Source organism: Berghia stephanieae, chromosome 4, assembly GCF_034508935.2.
Source record: "Berghia stephanieae isolate SIO BIC M18660-M18661 chromosome 4, UCSD_Bste_1.3, whole genome shotgun sequence".
NCBI lineage: Eukaryota > Metazoa > Mollusca > Gastropoda > Nudibranchia > Aeolidiidae > Berghia > Berghia stephanieae.
The window spans coordinates 65,563,144-65,573,731 of record NC_088363.1 but is presented as its reverse complement, the minus strand read 5'-3'; the positions used below and the strand labels follow the sequence as shown (position 1 = coordinate 65,573,731).

The following is a 10,588-nucleotide window of genomic DNA, read 5'->3' as shown; positions in this document are numbered from 1 at the left end:
TTGTAATAAATTAGTTACGATATTTATATATATTATATTGACAGGATACGTTACTGACTGTTTTATTTATTTACACTTACTGGAATGAACTGTTCTATTTTAGAAATCTCTCTCTCCTTATTTCAACTTATGTATGTTGAATTTGATGCCTTTATCGTTATATCTTATAAAGCAATGTGTCCAATACAATGCGGAGTTATTATTGACTGTGTCAATAACAATGTGTCAATCGCGTGTACTCTAAACTATGTTACTACGAAAAATGTATCACCAATGTGTGTGACTCGCGTTAGTTTTGTGTACAATTATTCGCAATGACGCTAATGTACTAGAGTGTATAACAATAATAGGATGCCAAATAATCCCAAGTTATCAAATCACTAAATATAACACGACGGCTAGTAACTCCTTTTATTATTATTTAGTTTTAAAGACTCACTTTTCAGAACATAATATATAAGTGGTTTTCGGTAACAGTAATATGCCAAAAATGCATTTAAAACAAATCACTATGCAAAACAAATCACGATGTCTAATATTACTATGTGATGCCCAACTCATGTAAAAGAAATAATGAAGGATATATTTACCAACTCAGTTCGTGGCTGGACCTCTCTCTTGTTCAATGGTTGTTCAACAATTGTAATTAGGCATTGAAGAGTGTTAACAGTGATGTCTGAAATACAAAACAATAAAATATCGTAAGATTTACAATAGTTACAAAATGTGTTCACAACACTGAGTGATTGTTTGTTGTTTGTTTGTTGCTTTAGGTCTCTTCCAACACAATTGAGGTTATATGAGAGACCGCTGAAACAAAAAAAAACAAGCAATCTAACAAAAATAGTACAAATGTAAATCAAAATCATAACCTAAAGATATCATAAGCTAAATTATAAATAACCAAGGACAAACAGGCAGAAGATTTACAAAAAAAAAAAATATCCCCTGTCAAAAATACAATCACAAACCAAAGAAGCAGGATAGGCTAGTAAAGAGAAAAAAGAAACGACAATCACTATCAGATCGTACACCCATGCGAACATCATAGGTATATGATTCAAGGTGATGCTCCCATCCAACCACCCGCACTGAGTGATTGGATGACAGGTGAATGAATCGTTATGGAATGTAAACATATTGAAAACAATTCATGAATGAGGCAAACAACAAAATAAATGAGTGATATAAAACAAAGTGGACAAGGAATGAATGAATGAATGAAAAACTGAGTGAATAGATGAATGAATGAATGGATAATGTATGAATGAAAGAATGAAGGGAGGAATAAATGTATGAATGATTGGATAAATGAGTGAATAAACGGATGAATGGATGAATGGATGAATGAATGAATGAATGAATAAATAAATGAATGAACAATGAATGAATAATAATTATAAATGAATAAATGAATGAAGGAATGAATCAATAAAATGCTATTCAATTTGAATGAAAGAATGAATGGATAAATTGCTATTCCATTTAAATGAAGAAATGAAAAAGAAAAAAAATTAATCCTGTAAATAGGGAGTTCAATTAAAATATGATCAAGTGGGGCAATTAAGAGTTTTACAATTTAAACTTTAAAGTTAGATGAAATAGATATAAGTAACTAAATAAATTCAATTCTTTATATGTGTCCCCTCCAAAATGTCATGGTCTCAAGTGAGTAAAGAGCTACTCGACTATGCATAAAGATATAATGTAGAATGATGGCCCCAGAATTTACTAGTTACTATAAATGAAAAACAATTAACGATTTGTTTACAATGAAATAAAAATAATGATGAAATTTAATTAAAAGAGATAAACAGTGATCGTGGCAGTTACAAATAAGATATGAATATTTTACGTAACTTATGATAATATGTCAGGTTCGTAAGTTTTACGTTTCCAGCAGTTGATGGGCTTTGGATGATCTATTCCTCTGATAACAGGATTGGACTCGTAAAATTCCACTTCCAGGCAATTGGTAAGAGGTTATAGTGTAGTACAGGCGGGCTTGGGTTTGATCCTTGAAGATTATACAATCAAAGTTAAAAGCTCCGGCGTCTTAATGGTGTAGATATAATATCTACAAAGTCCCAAAAGATAAAAATCTACAATATATATTAGGAATAAGAGTGACTGGCCGTCCGGCATAGATTGTGGAGAGAAAGTGAGTGTAGAATATTAGACCTATCAGCTTTTATAATAAATGGCTACGTGACAGAATGTAGAACGAAAAGTATTCACTAATTAGAAATTAATTCGAGGGAAGGCTATAAAAGGAAAGACGATCTAATATTAGAAGGTAAAGTTTATCTAAGCCTACCGAAATATAACTGGAGTGAGATGAATTCAGTTCTTAATAAAATAAAATTTAATAAGATAATTGTGAACAATCTTTACTGTGACACATCCACGACACAAAAATATTCGTTTCAAACCCAAAGTCATTTCTAGATCCACCGCCGCGAAAAAAATTTTATTCTCTATTGTCTTCTGGCACTTTTCTACTCACTTCATATCTTGTTGTTACCAACATAAGTGCCTGCTCCACTCACTTTTCTGAATTAAAAATTCCCCCCATACACCGAGCATACTCAATGTCTCAATCGTTTTCTATGTTATATGTTTGTGATGAGAATATTGGCTATTAAGCTTAACTGCTGGTCAAAATTACTTCGCGATGGTGGTGAACGAATCGGCGATCTCAAGAAGGGGTGAGAGAGGGATCTAGAAATGACTTTGGGTTTGAAACGAATATTTTGTGTTCGTGGATAGCTCACTGTAGAGCCACGCTCTCACCTGCCAGGCGGAGTTGTCGTACCAATAAGGTCGCAGGTTCAAACCCCACCACCGCCGCGAAAAAAATTTTTTATTCTCTATTGTCTTCTGGCACTTTTCTACTCACTTCATATCTTGTTGTTACCAACATAAGTGCCTGCTCCACTCACTTTTCTGAATTAAAAATTCACCCCATACACCGGAGCATACTCAATGTCTCAATCGTTTCTATGTTATATGTTTTGATGAGAATATTGGCTATTAAGCTTAACTGCTGGTCAAAATTACTTCGCGATGGTGGGGAACGAATCGGCGATCTCAAGAAGTGGTGTGAGAGAGGATCTAGAAATGACTTTGGGTTTGAAACGAAATATTTTGTGTTCGTGGATAGCTCACACGGTAGAGCCACGCTCTCACCTGCCAGGCGGAGTTGTCGTACCAATAAGGTCGCAGGTTCAAACCCCACCACCCGCCGCGAAAAAAATTTTATTCTCTATTGTCTTCTGGCACTTTTCTACTCACTTCATATCTTGTTGTTACCAACATAAGTGCCTGCTCCACTCACTTTTCTGAATTAAAAATTCACCCCATACACCGGAGCATACCAATGTCTCAATCGTTTCTATGTTATATGTTTGTGATGAGAATATTGGCTATTAAGCTTAACTGCTGGTCAAAATTACTTCGCGATGGTGGTGAACGAATCGGCGATCTCAAGAAGTGGGAGAGAGGGATCTAGAAATGACTTTGGGGTTGAAACGAATATTTTTGTGTTCGTGGATAGCTTCACACGGTAGAGCCACGCTCTCACCTGCCAGGCGGAGTTGTCGTACCAATTAGCCACTCCCACGCCTCGTTCTGAAAAAAGTCCGCGAAATTAAAGGGGAGGCAAGAGAAAATCACTGATCGTTAAAATAGTAACAGAAAAGTGGAGGTGCTCGGCAATGAATGCAAGAAAGACATTTAAAACGCCGTAAAAATGTTTAAAAATCACTTAATGTTATACGAGTAATTACAATCCATAACAACCTGTCAAATTCACATATGTAAGATGCCAAGCCAAAATTAATAATAAAATAATAAAAAACACGATTGGACCGTTGACTACACATGCATACGAGTACCAGAAATATTTTGTAAACAATGTAACACAATATAATGTGTAATTTCAAACAAATGCAACCACAAATAAACATCAAAGAACAATGTGGGACTACTGTTTTAATTTCATAAAACCAAACTATATTTTCTGCCCCCGATATTGAACGTGTAGTTAGTATGTATCGAACAAACAACATTCGTTTAGACAGTAGTCGGGATTCTAGCGCCAGTTTTATTTGGGCAACCGTGATTGGGATTTCACTCACTCAATGCGCTTATTATTATTATTATTATTATTATATTATTATTATTATTATTATTAATTATTATTATTATATTATTTATTTTATTATTATTATATAATAATAATATTAATAATAATAATAAAATAATAATAATAATAATAATAATAAAACAGATTGAAAAGCAGTCTTTGGTGTATAAGTGCATATGTACATTATTTCTTATAATAAAGCTTCAAAACAAAACAAAACAAAACTAAAAAAAAAAAAAAAAAAAAAGAAATAAATGAAATAAAAAAATCTATTTGGGCATTTACTTACATTAATAGTCTTGAAAATCACAATCACAATCCATGAAAATTAAATATCCCAAAATCCGAAGAAGACATGAATTTAATCCAAAATCCAACACAGAATGTATTTTAATAGGAGACAGATATCCTATTAAAACTATAGCATTACTTGTAAACAACAATACCCCACTCTGCGTTTAACGGGCTTGTGGCCGTCACATTGTAAATTGTGACCGCATTAGGGTAATCGGTGTCCTAAAGACTGACATACTGACATACAATCAATGAGAACTATAAAGAATCCATTCTAGAATTCAACTACAAACTGAAAAGCATGATAAATATCACTCTATCAAATAATTTTCTTTGCACAGGTTCACTCACACTCTCCTTTATTGCAAAACATTGATAAGTGAGAAAAAGTTTGTATTTCAATTATAAACTTAATCACATAATCTAAAATGATGGAGAATAAAAACAGCTAATTATAAAAAATTTCACAGATCAAGTTATCTATTTGAACTCTGCATATTTAGCTTAATTACTCAATGACCATAAATTTTTTAAAACTGCATTGTTTCATTTAAACAAGACCATGACGCTTATGCCTGGACCGGGTATTCACAACTTCTGCATTTGCATTCCACTTTTGAATCGAATTAATCTCTATCTTATCCGCTTATTTGCAAAGTTACTGCACTTTATAAATAAGACCATAACGCTTATGTCTGGACCGGGTATTCACAACTTCTGCATTTGCATTCCACTTTCGAATCGAATTAATCTCCATCTTATCCGTTTATTTGCAAAGTTTCTGCACTTTATAAATAAGACCATAACGCTTATGTCTGGACTGGGTATTCGCAAATTTTCCTATTGTGTTCCACTTTTCGAATCGAAATAACATCTAGTCTATCCGTTTATTTGCAAAGTTTCTGCACTTTATAAATAAGACCATAACGCTTATGTCTGGACCGGGCATTCGCAAATTCTGCTTATGTGTTCCACTTTTCGAATCGAATTAATCTCTATTTTATCCGTTTATTTGCAAAGTTTCTGCATTTTATAAATAAGACCACGACACTTATGTGTTAGATTGTTCGCAAATTCTGCCTTTGTGTTCCACTATTCGATTAGAATTAATCTCTACTTTATCCGTTTATTTGAAAAGATTCTGCACTTTATAAATAAGACCATAACGCTTATGTCTGGACTGGGTATTCGCAAATTTTCCTATTGTGTTCCACTTTTCGAATCGAAATAACATCTAGTCTATCCGTTTATTTGCAAAGTTTCTGCACTTATAAATAAGACCATAACGCTTATGTCTGGACCGGGTATTCGCAAATTTTCCTATTGTGTTCCACTTTTCGAATCGAAATAACATCTAGTCTATCGATTTATTTGCAAAGTTTCTGCACTTTATAAATAAGACCATAACGCTTTTGTTTGGACCCGGTATTCGCAAATTTTCCTATTGTGTTCCACTGTTCGATTAGAATTAATCTCTATTTTATCCGTTTATTTGAAAAGATTCTGCACTTTATAAATAAGACCATAACGCTTATGTCTGGACTGGGTATTCGCAAATTTTCCTATTGTGTTCCACTTTTCGAATCGAAATAACATTTAGTCTATCCGTTTATTTGCAAAGTTTCTGCACTTTATAAATAAGACCATAACGCTTATGTCTGGACCGGGCATTCGCAAATTCTGCTTATGTGTTCCACTTTTCGAATCGAAATAACATCTAGTCTATCCGTTTATTTGCAAAGTTTCTGCACTTTATAAATAAGACCATAACGCTTATGTCTGGACCGGGCATTCGCAAATTCTGCTTATGTGTTCCACTTTTCGAATCGAAATAACATCTAGTCTATCCGTTTATTTGCAAAGTTTCTGCACTTTATAAATAAGACCATAACGCTTATGTCTGGACCGGACATTCGCAAATTCTGCTTATGTGTTCCACTTTTCGAATCGAAATAACATCTAGTCTATCCGTTATTTTGCAAAGTTTCTGCACTTTATAAATAAGACCATAACGCTTATGTCTGGACCGGGCATTCGCAAATTCTGCTTATGTGTTCCACTTTTCGAATCGAAATAACATCTAGTCTATCCGTTTATTTGCAAAGTTTCTGCACTTTATAAATAAGACCATAACGCTTATGTCTGGACCGGACATTCGCAAATTCTGCTTATGTGTTCCACTTTTCGAATCGAATTAATCTCTATTTTATCCGTTTATTTGCAAAGATTCTGCACTTTATAAATAAGACCATAACGCTTATGTCTGGACCGGGTTTTCGCAAATTTTCCTATTGTGTTCCACTTTTCGAATCGAAATAACATCTAGTCTATCCGTTTATTTGCAAAGTTTCTGCATTTTATAAATAAGACCACGACACTTATGTGTTAGATTGTTCGCAAATTCTGCCTTTGTGTTCCACTGTTCGATTAGAATTAATCTCTATTTTATCCGTTTATTTGAAAAGATTCTGCACTTTATAAATAAGACCATAACGCTTATGTCTGGACTGGGTATTCGCAAATTTTCCTATTGTGTTCCACTTTTCGAATCGAAATAACATCTAGTCTATCCGTTTATTTGCAAAGTTTCTGCACTTTATAAATAAGACCATAACACTTATGTCTGGACCGGGCATTCGCAAATTCTGCTTATGTGTTCCACTTTTCGAATCGAAATAACATCTAGTCTATCCGTTTATTTGCAAAGTTTCTGCATTTTATAAATAAGACCACGACACTTATGTGTTAGATTGTTCGCAAATTCTGCCTTTGTGTTCCACTGTTCGATTAGAATTAATCTCTATTTTATCCGTTTATTTGAAAAGATTCTGCATTTTATAAATAATAATAATTGTTCAAAATTTTACCTCACACCCGATATTACAAGTACAAGTGAGCCAGGTGATGAAGATTGTCAAACAGTGTGACAGATGAAATAGGAAGAGAGAGAGAGAGAGAGAGAAGAGAGAGAGAGAGAGAGAGAGAGAGAGAGAGAGAGAGAGAGAGAGAGAGAGAGAGAGAGAGGATGAGAGAGAAAGAGAGAGAGAGAGAGAGAGGATGAGAGAGAGATTCGTTTTTTGTTCAAAATTTCTCTCTCTCTCTCTCTCTCTCTCTCTCTCTCTCTCTCTCTCTCTCTCTCTCTCTCTCTCTCTCTCATATTGCACAAGGTTGTACTATTTTACTATTTATCAAGAACAGCCAAGGTGGCAACCCAGTCTCTGTATAAACTAAGCAAGATGGCAACAGGGACCTCGCTCCTTATCCAATGCCGAAGCTTTAATTTGAGTCAAACGGTTTGGTTAAAAAAAAACACCCAAAATAAGTTCGTGTGTGATGGAAGTTGAAGTCGGCTTATTATAAAATCGTTTATGGTCTGTTTGGATTACCCTTTTTAAATAGAAAAGGTGAATATAACAAAAACTTGAAGAATAGGCAAGCTAAATGAAAATTAAATTGACTGATTAAATGAGTACGCGAGGCTGAGTTGCGAACGACTACTGGGTTCCGACATTCCGATCCCAGTGTCATTCATGTTCACCGTACCGTGTTACTGTCTACACACTACATTGCATTGTTAGTGACTGGTCATGTCTTTTTTGTTTGTATGTTTTACGCAAGCTTAATAAAAATTAAATTGACTGATTAAATGAATACGTGAGGCAGAGTTGCGAACGACTCATGGGTTCCGACATTCCGACCCCAATGTCAGTGTCAGTCATGTTCACCGTACTGTGTTACTGTCTACACACTACACGGCATTGTTAGTGACTGGTCATGCCTTTTTTGTTTGTATGTTTCTTTTAATATGGGTCAATTACAAAGAATAATAATAGAAATGTTCAAAACAAAAACTAGATTCACTATTACGTGCCTGTAATGAAGTGCTTTCCACAAACCGTGAGCGAGAATGATGGTGGAGGTAATGGCAACCATGTGGGTTTGTTATTGCTTCCTGCCTCCGTCAACCCACGCATCCAGTTGCGTAACCCACGCTGAATCTGACCAATAAGGTCGCAGGTTCAAACCCCACCACCGCCGCGAAAAAATTTTTTATTCTCTATTGTCTTCTGGCACTTTTCTACTCACTTCATATCTGTTTGTCTAACGTTACGAAGCGTTGGCTGGGATCACATAACGGGTCGTTAGACGAAGGTATGGCGATGACGTAAGAGTTGGCTATGCTCGTGGCGGGAATTCCATACAGTCTTGTACTTGTTTTTTTTTTTTTTTTTTGCTATAAAGAATGCTTATGGCGGATTGGATGATTGCTCTCAAAATAGTATCGAACGAATAGTGAATCGATTATCGCTGTCTATTATTCGAACATTCGAATACTTTTGAAACAGTGACAGTATTATACAGGAAATAAAAGACTTTTATTCTACCTCTCACCCTAAAATAATAACGCGTAATGACATCACGTTTACAACAATAAATTGTGATGTTGTTAGAAAATCAAGCGTTAAATTTTTACAAAAATTAGACAACAACCCCCCCCCCCCACCCCCCCCCCCCCCAATAAAAAAAAAGAACAACAAAAAACACACCAAAAAAAAAACAAACAAAAAAAAACCCCAAAAAACCCAAACTAAAAAAAAAATAAAAAAAGAAAGAAAAAAAGAGGTATCATTTTAGTATTACATTAATTTACTAGCAGGTATTTCCGATTTCCGTTATACGAAAGAGACGGTGAGGGCTAAGCGAAAGACCTAACACGCATTGGCTATACAAAAAAAAAGTGAACTGAGACCGAAACGTTTTCAACTTATTTTAGATCTATGAGTTTGGAATCTAGACCTCGTATAAATAATGTATATCTAGATACTCCTAAATCTAGAAATTCTAGCTTTTATTTGAATCATTAGGTCATTAATGCTAGGCTTGGTTCTTGATCTAGAAGTGAAATGAAATCTAGACTTCGTAAAAATAATGTCTTTGGCCTCCTTTACGCTTTCTCATTTTCTTTAGATATTTGTGAGTTCGTGTTTATTTGAAACAGGCCAAAGGCCGAAACGTCGTTTGTTTTGTGTTGTTCCCTTATTTACGAGTCGCATTAATTACTCCCTTTATCTCTATTTCAATTTTATTAACTCATTTAGGCACCTCTAGTTTTTGAGTTCAATGGTTGTGCAGCTGATTGAAGGGATTTTTAAATGGCCGGAAGTGCGAGGAAGTCGTAGTTTTGAAGGCGACTATCCATTTTCCGTCATTTTTCTTTTATAAAATAGTGTTTTTATTCAAATTGTGAAGAAACCACACATTAGTTTTTAATTATATAGCTACCGCTCCCAGCGTTTTGTCGTTCCCAATCACAATTCAAATTTGACTGTTCTTGGTTTCTTAGCTTTTATTTCTATAGAGCTACAGTGTTTGGGGAAATAGTTCCATTATGAGATACGATTTCTTGAATAATAACTGTGCACGAATATTAACCTCTAAAATGTTTCCAAAGAAAAAGATCCTGTAAATAAAACACCGCCTTCATAATTGTTCTAATGTTTACCTCTCAATTCTCGATCAAAGCAATCTAGAGACAAACTAAAGACTGGTGGGCTAAAGCCATAGACGAATCATCGTTTTTCGTCTATGCTCGCTAAAGCTCTCGATCTCTCTAGATTGTGATCCATTGAGAAGCACAACGACTAACAACAACAGACGTAGGACGTACCCTCTGTTGACCTCGCCTCACCGTGACATGTACGGCCTCGTGGCCCCACACGTAAGGTCATGCGCCTGTACTATCGACCAATCAAACCGTGCGAAATATTGCACACACACACACACACACACACATACACACAGAGAGAGAGAGAGAGAGAGAGAGAGAGAGAGAGAGAGAGAGAGAGAGAGAGAGAGAGATTCTGTAATCAAAAAAAAATTCATCCATTCATTCATTTAAAATTCATCTATTCGTATAATAAGATTATGCTGTCATTCGATATTTCGATCGACATCGACAAAATAGCTACAGCCGGTCAACCAGTTGATGTGTCGTGCGTGGCGAAATGAGGTCGTCCACCATAGTAGGTGTAGTAGGTGTTGAATCGACACTAGGCCTAGTTCAGGCGGTGCCTTCATGAATGAATGACGTGATTCTGTTTATAGTCTATAGTGAAGTGTTTCAGAGACGAGTTCGGTGTGCACGGC

General features: G+C 35.1%; 1 long non-coding RNA gene across 1 annotated transcript; it reads right to left on the bottom strand.

The window, feature by feature from the left end:
• Positions 1 to 4,592: 4,592 nt before the first annotated feature.
• On the bottom strand, positions 4,593 to 10,067 carry LOC144972079 (uncharacterized). Its single transcript, XR_013645255.1, has 3 exons — positions 9,981 to 10,067; positions 9,875 to 9,902; positions 4,593 to 4,663 (listed from the first exon to the last, which is right to left on the bottom strand). It is a non-coding gene; the product is annotated as an uncharacterized LOC144972079 (long non-coding RNA).
• Positions 10,068 to 10,588: the final 521 nt, after the last annotated feature.